The sequence below is a fragment of the Halichoerus grypus genome, chromosome 13 (assembly GCF_964656455.1).
Source record: "Halichoerus grypus chromosome 13, mHalGry1.hap1.1, whole genome shotgun sequence".
NCBI lineage: Eukaryota > Metazoa > Chordata > Mammalia > Carnivora > Phocidae > Halichoerus > Halichoerus grypus.
The window spans coordinates 25431750-25446334 of NC_135724.1; the positions used below are offsets into that span (position 1 = coordinate 25431750).

General features: G+C 50.0%; 1 protein-coding gene across 2 annotated transcripts in view; it reads left to right on the top strand.

Moving 5' to 3' along the window:
- The window catches only part of ZBTB7C (zinc finger and BTB domain containing 7C), a 341604-nt gene that overhangs the window by 40363 nt on the left and 286656 nt on the right, over positions 1-14585 (top strand). The window contains exon 1 of one of the 2 annotated variants that reach the window (XM_078060366.1): positions 12905-12920. The exons of the other annotated variant lie outside the window; for it this stretch is intronic. The gene's annotated coding sequence lies outside the window, so the exon portion shown is untranslated. Of the gene's footprint in view, positions 1-12904; positions 12921-14585 lie in introns of those variants that run through there. 2 annotated transcript variants of the gene reach the window in all.

The window sequence follows — 14585 nt, forward strand, 5'->3', positions numbered from 1 at the left end:
CTTCAGTTTGAGATATTCCTGATTCTTGGTATAAGAGATTTTTGGTAAAACAGTGGACATTTAGGATAATATGTTTTGAGATCTCTGGATCTTACTTCAATCGTCCACGTTAGATTTTTTTTTTTTTTTTTTTTTTTGAGGTTGGGGACACTGCCTCATTACTGTGAGGGTTGAAGTCCAGGTATCGCACTCAGCTTCCATAAATACTGGCTGGGAGCGGTTGGAATGTCTAGTTACTGTTCCCCATGTGACCTCCACTGACACCATGGGGGTTGAGGGTGGCCTCATCACTGCTGAGCAATGGTGAAATTCCTGAGTTTCCATCAGTCCTCCTCTGGCACCACTCCAGCAGGGATGAGTAAGGGTGCCTCTTTACTGCTGGGTGGGGGTGAAAGTCAAGGCTCCGCACTTGGCCTTTGCTAGCAAGGATGGGAGTGGGATCTCAGTTTTTCTGCAATGTTTGGCTGGATTGGAGCAGTTACTGTCTAGAAATGTCTTTCTAGGCACTCCCTTTCCTAGTCTTTTGGCTAGAAAGAGCAGACTTTTGTTGGCTTTTTATTCTGTCTGTGGTCATTGATATTCACAGTTTGCCAGCTTCTTCAGCTCTGAATCTGGGATATATGAGACCAAAAGAAAACCCGGGAACCTCACCATCTTCTCGTTACTTGGGTCCCAAAATTCCTATCCCATTGCTTCTCTTTACCTTTCAGATTCATCTTATGTTTGTTTTATGTACAGTGCCCTGGGTTTTCAGTTGTGCTTACAGGGTAGTGTGGGGAAAAAGACATTTATTCCATCTTTCCCGAAGTGGACTTTCTCTCTACTTCTTTTTCTTTGTTACTTTTTAGAATTGTTGAGAATGTAGAACAGGTACTTGGGAAAATTTTAAACAGTACAAAAGGGATGCAGTTTCCTTTCATTCCTGTGCCCTGGTGGCAGCCACATGGCTCCTTTACCAGAGACAGCCACTGCTACCTGTGCCCTTGTGTCCTTCTCAAGAGAGTCTGCGTGTGTGCGTGTGTGTGTATGCGCATGCATGTAGTCTTAACATACATGGTATGCTCACCAATTTAAACTTCCACCAACCATGGATGGGAGTGGCTCTACGCCCTCTGGTTCAGCGGCACCGTGTATATTTAAACAAATTTGCTAACCTGATAGAAACCGGATCTTGTAGTTTTAATTTGCATTTCCTGCAAATTAATGAGTGAGGACGAGCATCATTTCAGATGTGTGAAATGCATTTGTGTTTCCTGCTCTGTGGACTGACAATTTAATTTCCTCTTTATTGTGCATTTCTCTATTGGGTTGTTGGCCTTTCTTTTGGACTTGTACATGTTTGCACATGCACATTATTTATGTAGTAAGGAAATCAGCCCTCTGCCTGCCATATATGTTGCAAATTTTTTTCCTTATTTTTCATTTGTCTTTTGAATTTATTTTATTTTCTGGTGTTAGATATTAAAAATCTTTGAACTCAGATGTAGCCTTTTAAAAAATATGAGATTTGGATTTGGATCATGCATGGAAAGTCCTTCTTATTTCAAGATTAATACAAACATTCTCCTACATTTTTCTTCTAGCTCTTTTCACAGTTTCTTTATTAATTTCTTGTTTAAATCCTTGTTATGCATGATTCCCATTTTTTTCAGGTGATTCCTGAATTGTCTCAACACAATTAGTTGAAATTGTCCCCAGTGGGTTGAAATGCCACCGTGATTTATTGTGGGTCTTCTCTGTGTAGGTGCTTATCTGCCTTGTCAGCAAATTGCAGATGGCAGCTGGTGGCCTGGGGATGCTGTGCTGTGGTAATCTTGGAGCCATCTGCAAGGGAAGGAACACTTTTAGAAAGGGATAAGGAGCAAACATGTCTGCTACACCTCACCTCAGACTGCTCTTTGGCTTGATCTCATGAAAGTGGGCTGAGTTTGTTTTAGGGAAATTGTCCAGCCATCTTGCCCCCTGATGGTAGGAGGTTCCTTTGCTGTTCCTCTCATGAGCCCACAGGTCCTGCTCTTTTCTGAAATTTCTCCTACATCCACCCTTCATTCCTGCTCCCCTCTTCTGCCTCTGACACTTCAGGCCTTCAATGTTGTAGCCTATTTTTGGAGAACCCTTCTATATGTTTGTTTTAGTTCTTGCTGCCAAACAAATCACCCCAACCCTAGTTACTTAAAACAACACACATTTGTTAGTCCTCAGAATTGTTATTTCTGTAGGCCAGGAATCCCAGCACAGATTAGCTGGATCCTGGCCTTAAAGGTCTCCAGTGAGGCTGCATTCAAGGTGTCATTTGCCTTGATTGGGTTGGGTTCTCATCTGGAGGGTCAACTGGGGAAGGATCCATTTCCCTTCTCAGGTGATTATTGGCAGCATTTAGTTCCTTGTGCCTAGAGAATTCATGGCAGCTTGAGAAAGAGAGCCTCTGGTGCCAGTCTAGTATCAAGATGGATGGAGTTTTCTATAATGTAACATGATGACAGGAGTGACAGCCCACCACCCCCTTTACCATATTGTATTGGTTAGAAGTCAGTCACAGGTCCCACCCACACTCAAAGGAAGGGACTTACACTTAGATATGACCTCCAGGAGGCAGGGCTCACAGGTATCTGTGGAGTCTGTCTGCCCCAGTGGCTGTCCTTCCTTAGGCTCTCTCCTTTCTAGGCCACACTTCACCATGGAGTCAGATTAATTTTCCCAAAGCACAGCTCTGACCTTGCCAGTCTTCTGTTCCAAAGCCTACATTAGTTAAAATTCAGAATTTCTTATATTAGCATTCAGGACTCCCTCCAAGAACTGTCTGGCAGTTATCGGTCAAAATTGCTAGAGTACAAACTCTTTGACCCAGACTTTATCCCAGAACTATACTCCCACATAGGTGACATGATGAATGTACAAGTATAATCACTGTGGAACTATTTGGAATAGCAAAGGATTGGAGACAACCTAAGTGGAAGGCCTGGCTAGATATGTAACTGTACAGCCCAGCAATGGAATACTACACAGCCATGACGGTGAATGAAGCCACTCTTTATAAACTCATGTAGTGTGATCTCTACCAGTGGTTCTCCAGGTGTGGGTTCCTAGACCAGCAACAGCAGCAACACCTGGGAACTTGTTAGAAATGTAGTCTCCCAGGCCTCACCCCTGACTTACTGAATCACGCTCTAGAGTGGGGCCTGGAAATTGTGTATTAGCAAGCCAGCCAGGTAATTCTGATGCACGCTCCATTTTGAGAACTGCTGGTTTACCATATTTGTAATTAATCAGAAAAAGGTAAAAGGTGTATGTCATATGCTACTGTATGTGCATGGAAGTTAAAAGAGGTATATATTTATTTGAATGTGCCTAAAATATCTCTGTAGGGATACATAAGAAATGGCTAACATTGGTTGCCTTTGAAATGGGGAGTTGGATAGCTAGGAGCAGGGAGGGGAAGGTGACTTTTCACTGTATATCCCTTTGCACCTTGTGAATTTAAATCATTTAATGTGTTACTTCTTTAAAATATTAAAATACAGAAGCCCCCATCAATCAGACCTCAGCCTTCCTCATGAGCTTTCTCTCTCACCTCTGATGTGGCTTCCTCAGGCCAGTCAAATTTGTCTCTTCGCTGTCCCTTGGGTTTGGGTTGCATTTCCTGGCTACGGGCCTGTGTTTAATTCTGTGCCCGCATCTGGAATTCCCTTTACTCTTCCCTTCATAATCAAAGCCAACTGAAAGGTCATACCCAGATGCTGCCTCCTTTGGGGTATTTGCCTGACCCCTCCCTGCAGTCAGGGTGAATTGGCCCTTCCCCTTGGCTCCCCAATCTGTGCGTCTGCATTGTTCGCCGCATGTCTGTCTTCTTTCATAGACTGTCAGCTCTCTGCAGGGAGAGACTTGGCCTTCCTTGCACATCATTGTGTGCCCTGCACCAGCACACCTTGCCAGTGGATATCTAGGACTCTTCCAACAAATAACTGAGCGAGCAAGTAAATGATGGCCATAGAGACGGGGACATGGGGATGCAGGGTGGCATGGACAATGGACAGACCTAAGGAGTGGTAACTGCCTGGGGCGGGGGTGGGGGGGGATGGATCTGGGCAGGAAAGATGGGGAGAGGCTGTGGGAGAAGCCACTGGTGGCTGGGTTTCCCCCAGGTTGGGTTTGGGGCTGAGTGCCCCGAGGGCTAGGGGGGCACCATTCACCTGGGAGCACATGGGATTTATTTAGTTTTATAGGTGGGGGGGAGAGTTCTTTTCAGAAGGCAGATGGGCTGTTGCGGGAGAGGTGTTGTGGGTGGGTAATTGAAGGGTAGAATGTGGGCCTTAAAGAGACCTCACACAGGCTGCCCTACCAAGGGAAGGTTTTCTGATTAAAACTAAGTTGGGGCGAAGCTATTTTTTAATATTAAAAAGAATATGCGCCCCCATGGCCATGCCATCCCAACCTCCCTCCATCTCGAGAAAGCATCTGACATTTCCTGCACATTTTAACTTTCTAACCAAATAATGAAATAATCATATTGGCTCCCAGTCACAGGATTCATTTTCTCTCATTCCTGGGCTTCAAAATTCATCTCATATTTTAATCTGTTTTGAGCTCTTTTCAATTGCCTTGGAGACAGAGCCAAAGGTTCCCCGAACTCCTGTTGCCTGGAGTTGTTTGGTTTCGGTTCCTGTGGGGTGTTTGCTTTAATAACACGGCCCATCCTGCTGCAGTGGCGGGAATTCTGGGGGGTGGGGTGTGGGCCTCACACTCCTTGGCTCCTTGGCAGTAAATTAATGTCCAAATTCCGACTCTGGGGATCCTCACTTTCTGTCTTCTTCTCGAACGTACTGTCCTTTCTCAGTTGTATTAATGCTTAAAATCCCAACTTCCCACAGAAACTCTCCCTCAGCTGCTCTGGGCCGTGCGGTCCCCCTCCCTCCTCTGGGCATCGAACACACACGAAAGCGCAGTACCCGGAACAACGGCGGCGTCTCAGAGCCTACATATCTCTGAGGCACGTTCTGAGCACTTGACACGGATTCATTCATTCCGTCTCACACTCCCCGGAAACGTAGTATTCGTGTTAGTGTCCCCATTATCCTGATGAGTAGATTGAGGTAAAGAGATTAATTAACTTGTCCGAGAGCTGGAACGCACCTCAGGTGACTTGATGCTTGATCCCCCCGTTTTGTGTGCACGTGTGCTAGCTTCCCACCCTGCCAGCACACATGTAGGTGCTGTGCCTGATGTCACAGTGGTGTCATCGTCCACGACTTGTGGGTTGTTGGAGCTCTTGGTCTCATGAGAGGCCGGAGAGGGGCGCTGTTTAGAGCAGGAGGCAGGAGGCCGCCCTCTGTGCCTTCCTTAGAGCCAGAAGGCTGATCCGGGTGTGGTGGGTGGAGTCGCCCGAAATGTACCCAGGGTTCTTGTTTTAGAGGAAAGGGGCAAGGTGACATGGTGATGCAGGTGACAAGGCTTCCCCGGAGGGCTTGGCTCCTGTGTGTGTTGCAGGATTGTGGGGAAGAGCCGTCCAGAAGCACCCTGTGACCAGAAGGGAGGAGAGCTCACTGGGGAAGAGTCCCCTTTTGAAAATGAGGGAGACCCATATGTGGGAAGGCCTTGGCAACAGGTAGGGACCAGAGTCGGCCCTCTGTCCCAGGGTTTCCCTCTGGCAGTGGGCTCTGATCCTCCAGTCGGACTGTTTTTGTTCCATGAAGATGACCACCCTTGGGGTAGGCATCTCGCCTCTTTGAGCCCCATTTACTGCCTCTGTAGATGGGGAAGAAATGTCTGCCTTCCCTTTCCCTGTGGCAGAGCTTTGGGAAGGTGAGATGCAAGTGTGCCCATCAGGGGCAAATACCTCACAGCCAGCAGTACTGGAATTCAGTGACAGGTGCTGATTTCTCCCTGGTTTTCTCCCCCTGACATCCTGGCTGATGGGCTTGTGTGTTCGACCAGGCTCCAGACTTGCTGAATCTGTGAAGCCTCCCCCTGTCCCTTTCGCCCCCTTGCTTGTCCCATGGGCCCTCCTGGGATGTCTTTTCCTCCACCTCAGAACTTCTTTTTTTTTTTTTTTTTTTTTTTTAAAGATTTAATTTATTTACGACAGAGAGAGACACAGCGAGAGAGGGAACACAAGCAGGGGGAGTGGGAGAGGGAGAAGCAGGCTTCCCGCGGAGCAGGGAGCTCGATGCGGGGCCCGATCCCAGGACCCTGGGATCACGACCTGAGCCGAAGGCAGACGCTTAACGACTGAGCCACCCAGGCGCCCCCTCCACCTCAGAACTTCTGAGCCATCTCTGAGCAGCTCCCCTTGATGCCTCCAGGGCCCAGGCCCCACCCCGGAGGTTCTTTTTTTTTTTTTTTTTTTAAGATTTTATTTATTTTTTTTGAGAGAGAGACAATGAGAGAGAGCATGATTTGGGGACGGGGCAGAAGGAGAATATCCAAGCAGACTCCCACTGAGCCTGGAGCCTGACACTTGATCTCACGACCCGTGAGATCAGGACTTGAGCCGAAACCAAGAGTTGGACACTTAACTGACTGAGCCACCCCGTGGGTTCTGATCCCACAGTCCTGGGGGCAGCCTGGGCTTGGGATGACTTTAAAGACTTCCCAAGGGGTGCCAGGGTGCCCCTGGGTTGAGGCCCACTCTCCATGGCTCAGCAAAGGGCACACATGAGTAAAGAGAAGATCCGTCAGACCTATAAGGGCAGCATACGTACCTAGAAAAATATTTAAAAACGTGTTTATTAGATGCTGTGCTATGTTTTAGGCCTGGTACTGGATGAATTTTGCAAGGTCACAGAAAACTAAAGGGATACATTAGATGCTTATGTTGAGCAAAATACTGTATGTGTGAGTTAGTATGAATCTCCTCTGGGATCTGAGTGTTGAGACCGCAGGGCGGGGGTCGGGGGGGCAGCAGAACCAGAGCCTGGTTGCCAAGGCTAGCTCTGTGAGTCTGGGGGCACCACCTACCCTCTCTGAACTCTGCTTCCTCATCTGTCACATGGGGATATTAGTGCCTGTCTCCCAGTATCATTGCGAGGAACACACGAGATCATTCATGAAAATGTTTTGAGAAACCAGGACTTTTAAACACATGAAAATATCGCATGAAAACAGATGCACTCTGCATTCTGTCAACCGTGACTCTCTGGACACCATCCCTGAAGAGTTTGGCCTGACACGAGGAGATCAGATGTCCCAAATTCCTGGTCTCATGCCCACCGTGTGCATTCCAGACCTCATCCGCTCCTGGCACCCCTGACCAGTCCCCTTCCCCCCCAGCTTCCATCTTCAAATTCCATCGCCCTCCACCGGCTTCTTCCCCTCAGGACAGAAACAGACTTCTCTCTCCCACAGGAAAAATAAAGCACACCTGTGACCCCCATCTAGCTTCCATCCTTCTACTCCTACCTTTCTCCCCCTTGCTTGGTTTCTGGAACATGTAACTCCCTTGTCCTCATCCCTTTTACCTCTGCCCTGGCAGAGACCCCCAGTGTCCCATGGCCACCAGCTGCTGCATCTGTGTCTACCCGAGGTCTCTGTAGCATGTGTCCTGTGGACCACACCCTTTTTGACACTCTCCTTCCTCAGGCTCCTCATCCTCCCTTGCCTTCTCACCCTGACCCTTGGCTGACCACCCGGCCCTTGGGCTTCCACTTGCAAAATGTTTCTCAAACCTGTAGCCTCCCTTTAGTGCCCACAGCCACAACCTTGCTTTGGTCCCTCATCTCTCACCTGGCCTAGAGGTCTAGCCTCTTAAGGAGTCCTGACCTCCCTCCCCTGGCTCCCTCTGCTCCCCAGGGTCAAGTCCAACACAAAGCCCCATGTGACCTGACCGTTGCCTGTGTCTCTAGGCTGATCTTTTCCAACTCTTCCTTCTACATTTGCATTCATTCCCCATGTCATGGTGCGTTGTGGCTCTGTGATGTTCCACATTCTGTAATGTCCCCCCAATCCCCCCTTGCTCACCACTACCCTAACCACATGCTGGAGAAGGGTTCATTTAATAAATCCCAGCTCAAGGTCAAATCCCTCAAGAAGCCTCCCCTGGTTTCTCTGCTCCAATCCCAAACGGGGTTAATCTTGCCTTGCTTTGCTCTGGGCCACTGCAGCTCAGATATGCTGCTTTTAGAGCTCACCTCATGCTGTGTGAGGCACAAAAGCTTTTGCCTTTGCCACCCCAGGACCTGGGAGCTCAATGAGAGAAGGGTTCATGGCTGTGCTGTCTCTTTCGAGCTCTCGCCCTCAAACGGGTGGAGCTGGGTCCAGAGTTGGTGCTCAAAAAATATTTGTAGAATTAAATTGATCTGCAAAGGATAGCTTGAAGCATCTTGACAGGCCACGGTGACTTCTGGATGCTCAAGGGAAGGTCCATTTAGCTTCTACTGTTCCTGTATTCCAATGCTTGGAAAAGTAGTTAACCTCACATGGGCTCTATTGCTAATGCACAGTTAGCTAGAGTCTTGAAATTTCCAGACTCCTCCATGTTCTGATTTCAACAGACAGCAGGAGCTTCTTCCATGAAGGCTCCATTCATGAATAATTCTAGGTACACGCACCTCTTAGGATGCTGTGGTTGGGCCTACGGAAGGAGCCAGAACACTCCAGCTCTGAGCCAGGGAGAAGCTCCAGTGTCCTGTGTACTTTTCTGGATTCTTTTTCCTGGGTGTAAATTCCTCTCCTGAGAAGCACCCCAGAAGGGCAATGGTCCCTGTTCTCTGGTCTCTCTCTGCCCCTGCCCGCCTCCCCCACCCCACCTCAGCACATATGATTTCTTGTTCGTGTTTCACACCACCCCTGGCTTCCTTTCCACTTCTTTCCCACCTTGCTCTCTTTGGGCACAAGGGAAAGGATGGTTTGTTGAAGTCACAAAGCATCCTCGTAGCAACGATGCTGTCAGCTTTTGATGGTTTTCAAGGGGCCAAACTCGCAGGGCAGGCGTTCTCTGGCCTCCTTTTATACCCTTGATCTGTTGGAAGGCCCACCGGTTGTTAAATTCATTCTTGAAATTTCCCTTTGTGCGTTCTGCCTTCTCACTCCCACAGGGGCATCTGGTGACCATTTTGCCATTACACTAAAACCTTTACTTTGAACTTCCTGTTCTATCTGAAAACGTGTAATGTTATACATGAGAATGTTGTTATATATTGTAAGACTGTAATGTTCTATATTGTAATAATGTCCCCTGTCATTTTCTTTGAAAATCATGTTTTGATCGTCTTCATAGTTCCTTGATATGAAAACTTTCCTTCATCCTGGGGTGAAAATGACAAATAAAGGGAGGAACTTTGGCCCTCACAGGGGAGGGAAAGGGGTGAAGCTCTGCTGGAGGAATGTCACGTACCAGCACTGGGAGCCTGTGGGTGTGCACTGGTCGGAGCAGTGTCTTCTGACCCCTGGCGGGATTGCCCTTCCTGTACTCGTCATGGTGGGGTGGGGCCACCAGACGAGTTCCGGCCAGTGTGAGGGGCGTGCTGGGTTTCACTTCCAGGTTGCAGCCCGAGGCCGCCACTCAAGATGGCGGCCACTGCATCAGCTTGACCCCCGAGTGACTGCCGCAAGCACAGTGCAGTGGCTGGTTGTGGTTACTGTGGCATAACCTAGCCCATCCTGGCAGGCACAGAAATTGGTTCTTTGCCTGGAAGAGTGGTGCTGTGTTGCAAAAATGCAAACGACGTGCCATTTGCTTAGGGCAAAGAGGAAAACGAAAAGGTTGGAGTAGCCTTGGACACATACTGTGAACGTGAAATACGCTTCTGTTGTCTTAGGCCCCTGAGATTTCGGAGTTGTTTTACTAGCCTGCCTGCCTAACACCGGGAGGTGGCGTGGGCCTGGTCAGGGTTGGGTGGAGCCAAGTTTGAATTTCGGTGAGGCCTTTCTGGGGCCCTGAAAGCTTCTCATTTTGGCAGTCCCTTTTTGTGCCACTGGGGAAGGCCAGGCGGGTTTATTGCACTGCCTGGGGCACCCGGCGGGGACTCCCTGCGCCCTGTGACCCACAGATGGAGCAGGCTTGTTTCTCCTTGGGGCTCTTCTTTGTCTCTGTTTCATTGTCACCTTTTCTGTATGTCAGCATCAGGGCTCTTGAGAGGTGGAGGTGAGAAAGTGTGAGCTCTGTGTCCCATTTCCCAGCTGTGTGTCTCCGGGGCTTGGCTCTGAGCGGAATTAACAAGAAGGTGAAGTTTGTCCTTGTGACACTCCCCCAGCCCCTAGCTAGCCTCTACTCCCCACTGCTCTGGCCCCCTCTCCACCTGTTCTGCAGGTGGCTGTTTGCTTCGCATCAGAATGTATGCATTCCCTCACCCTTGTGGGACAGACCTTCTAGGGTGCTTCAAGGTGACAATCTGGTGATATGCTAGATTAGTCTCAGTGCATATGCTAAAAGAAGAGTGCCGGCTGCCTGGGGTGGGGGGTGTTCCTGCCTCAGATGGTTATTGAGGCTCCTGTGTGCCCAGCACTGAGCACTAAGTACTAAGCCGGGGGCAGGGGTTCATGACTACAGCCCGGCTCAGCCTCCAGACCCTTGTGCAGCCCCGTGGGGGAGGGGCAGGGCTGAGCGGGTGGTGTTGAGAAACGTGGTGTAGGGTAATGTGTGCTAGGACTTGGGGTGGGATCCAGGCTGTGAGTGTCGTGGGAGCCGAGATGAGGAGAGAGTTCTCTGTGGTTGGGAATGGTCAGGGAATGTCAAGTCATGGCCCTGGGCCTCAGTTTCCCCATCTGACAAATAAGGAAGGTGGGCTCACTGATTGCTTTTCAGATTGCCAGTGATAGAGTTACCAGAGAGACTTGTTCAACACCAGGATTCCCAGGCCCCTCCTGGGAGAGATTCAGATTCTGGGAGTCTGGAGTGGGGGCTGGGAACCATGCCCACTCCCAGTTCTGCTGCAAGACATGGGACGCTGGGGCCTTAGCCCTGGGCAGGCTGCGAAAGGAGTAGGGACTAGGAGGAGGGTCTCCGAGATGGCCAAGCACTTGGTAGGGAGAGAGGGACCCTGTTAAACTAGCTGCTTGCTATTTTACCCGCCCAGTGAGCAGGGGCAGGACAAGGATTGCAGGACAAGAGTGTCCTTTGGAGGAGAGCGGCCTGGCTGCTCGGTGGCACATTTTGTGTTCAGCCTTGGCACAGAAGAGATCATGCCTCAGGCTGCCAGGAAGATTTTCTGAGCAAGTTCACTCTGTGATTCTTCAGCGCAACCATGGAGTTGGGTCTCCACCAGAGACCAATGAAATGGGCAGCCTCCAAGGAGCCCCACTCCCCTCCTGGTTGGAAATCCCTGTTAATCAATTCAACAAACCCAGCAGGGTGGCTGAGGATCCTATACCTTGGTGGTTCTCCCACTTCCTGTGTGTCAGAATCGCCTCTGGCTTCTACAAAGGGTGCTGGGGCCCACCTCCAGAGTGTCTGATTCAAGAGTTCAGGAGGGGTGGCAGGGCAGCGGCGGCTGGCAGAGAATTTGTATTCCTAACAGGTTGCTGGGTGCTGAGCTGCCACGGGTCCCAGGACCACACTTGGAAAGCCAATGCGAGATTCCCAGCCCACTAGCCTGGGCGTGGGGGTGGTTTGTACAGACTTGGGACCCCGTCACTACCCCTGGGACACTTAGACTCTCCCTGGGGACCTACGCCCACCCACCCAGATCAAGAGAATAGCGGGTGTCAAAGTCCCGAAGTGCACCAAAGACAGAAGCACGGAGGAAGTTGGGGAGGAGGCGTGTGTGGTGGTGGGGGGAGGCTTCCCGAAGCAGAGAGGCTGTGAGGGTGGGCAACCTGGATTACTGTGCCGCGCATGCACTGCCCACACAGGACCTCGGATGGGAGTGCATCCCCTGGAGCTGTGCGGCAGGTGGCTCCAGGGAACGAGAGGCCTTCGGGGCTGGGCCAGTGTGGGCCCAGACTGAGAGGCCCGGAGTAGGCCTGGAGCTCAGTGCAGAAGCCAGGGGCCAAGGAGGGGTTCTCACTCGGGGCAGGGAGGAGAGAAGGCTTTACAGGAGCAGGGACCCGTGGAAGGCCTGAACTGCTTCGGTGAGGAGCTCAGACTTTATCCCATGATGAACTGGGAACAAATCAACAGCAGTTTGGCTCCCCAAAGCAGACATCTGGAAATTGACTGTTTTACATTTTGAAAAACAGATTTTCAGTAGTAGCTCGTGGCCAGTCCGTGTGGCATTATTTCAAGGCTGCGTCTCAGAGATTTCTCTGCCGTCACCTCTCTCCCACTGTCCTGTTTCTTCCCCACAGTTCTTGAAATTTCACCGTTAGAGATTATATCCTTTTTTCAAAAATATTACCCTCTCCGAAAGGCTCATGCTATGAACCAGAAATGCTCAAGAAGGAAAGAAACTCACCTGAGCCTGCTATGCTGGGTCACCTTAGAGGAGGTTTCCATGGCAGTTTCTTCTCCAGGTACCAGTGGGCAGCAGACATAGGGCAGGTAAAGCTTGATGAACCTGGAGGCAGGCAGGGAAGGCCTAGGTGTGGCAGAGGTGGACTATCACAGTTTGCTGGTCAGAGAGGAAGCAAGAGACGGTGGATATAGGGAAAACCCTCTTGAGACTGGTCAACAAGAATGTTCTGGATGATGTGAGGCCAGAGGGGCCTGGATGCCCATGCAGAGGAGGGCATCAGTGTGCTTGGGAGGCTCACAAGAGCTCATCCCAATGTCTTCGGTCACCCCCTTTCCCTTCACTTCTGTGGAACACGGAGGGGAGTGTACTGCTGTGTTTCCAAACCAACCCCGACACGCCAACCTTCTCCTTTCCTGAGTGACTGGCTAACAGGTTGGAATTGGTGCTAGATTTGCAGTCAGGAAGCAGGAAATAGCTGAATCTCTCAGGCCGTGTTCCCAAGTCCATTTGATATGAATGTGCCACAAACCGTGTGGGAAGAAGAATGCCATTGTAATTGTGTTCGGGGATGATGAGCTGACAAGGAGATCTCAGGTGAGTCCTTCTGCCAGGTGATTAATCACCTTATTTTCCCATTTCGAAGTCACTTTCCCATATCAGATGGTCTCTGTAAGGGAGAATAGTGTCTATAGTGCAGTAAAGCCCCAACACAGAACTGTTATGAGCCAAGTCATTAATTGTGTTCATGTGGAGATTGGTTATGTCAACCTAAAACACCTGTTCATTTAAATGGGCCTGGTAGAGAGACGGCATTTTGCCCACAGGTGTGAGTCACACAGGTGTATTCCTAGGCAGTACCCCCTCAGACAGTGCTTTTGCAGAATGACAGTATCTGAGAAACGGGAGTCTGATTTCTGCTACCAAATGAATGTGTTTTGTTCCACACAATTAACTGGGTGAAGGAAAAATTGGGGGGCCCAGGAGGTGGCTTGGAGTGCAGATAAAGCCTTTTCTGGGGGGTGGAATAAGAGGCCCAGCACGGTGGCTCTGTCTCTGCTGCTCCCCCCCGTGCTGTGATGGGAAATGCAAGATGGCCCCGGGCCTGGCCACTTGCAGGCTGTGTGAGGCTGTGGGCAGGTCATTGCAACCATTCTCCTCCTCCTCTATGCTAACACTGACCTGCAGTTATCAGAGGTCACTAAGGAGACACGCTTGGAGCCAGGAGACGAGTAGGTGCCCTCTACTGAGAGGCCAGCCCTGCCCAGCAATCTGTGTTGTCACAAAGGACCGCCACCCTTCCAGAAAATCCTGAGTGCATTTTTCCTGGAAATGCCCAGATTAGGGTCATTGCGTGGTTTTAATATCAAAGATATGAAGAATTGGAGGAAATTGGGGGACAGGGGCTCTCCTGCAGCCCCAGAGTGGGTCAGAGGCTGAGCTGCTGGTTTTAAAGAGCCCAGGGAAGCTCATTCATCAATCATCAAGTCCAGGGAAAGAGAAGGATTGAAGAAGGAAGAGGGTTTTCTACACAGCTAGAAGCTGTGGTTTTAGGCAAAGCTGGTGCATCTTGCTGTGGTAAACAGAACGCTCTATTGGGAGTTAGAAGACCTGGACAATGTTGTCAGCTCAGCCCCTTGTTATCTAGGTGATTCAGGGTTTGAGCTATCTGCACCTCCGTTTTCATTTCTGTGAATTGGGTATGACTGTCCTTACTTGTCCCAGGGTTGCTTTGAGGATCAGGTGGTACTAGATAGGAAGCTCTACGCAGACTGCAAGACGCGGCACAAGCAAAGGATTATCATTGTAACAGTTTCTATTTCCATATTGCTTTTAGGATTTCAGAGACTTTCCTCCCCTCGTCTCTTACTTCATGTACAGCAGGGCCCTAGATCTAGGCTTTCCGCTCGTGTGCCCCATTGCTAGCTGGCCGAAGAGCTAAAGAGGACCACTGAGGGACAGTGTGACTCCCCATGGGGTCGGGATTTCCTCAAGGTGATACTTCCACCAAAAAGAGCGCCTCAAACAGCGGGCCTTTGGGGCCAGGCTGGCCTTTTAGTTCAAGAAGCCCTGTTGGAACCCCGTTGCCTAATACGGGGATTGGATGCCCCAGTGCCTACTACAATGGCTGGCATCCACTGGGACCATGAACGTTTGGATAGGTTGGTAGGTGACATCGTTAGGGCAGGTCGCTATTCCGACTGTTTCTGGGGCTCCATTTCATTTCCTCATCAAGCATGTGTTGAGCACTTTAGTGGGGAT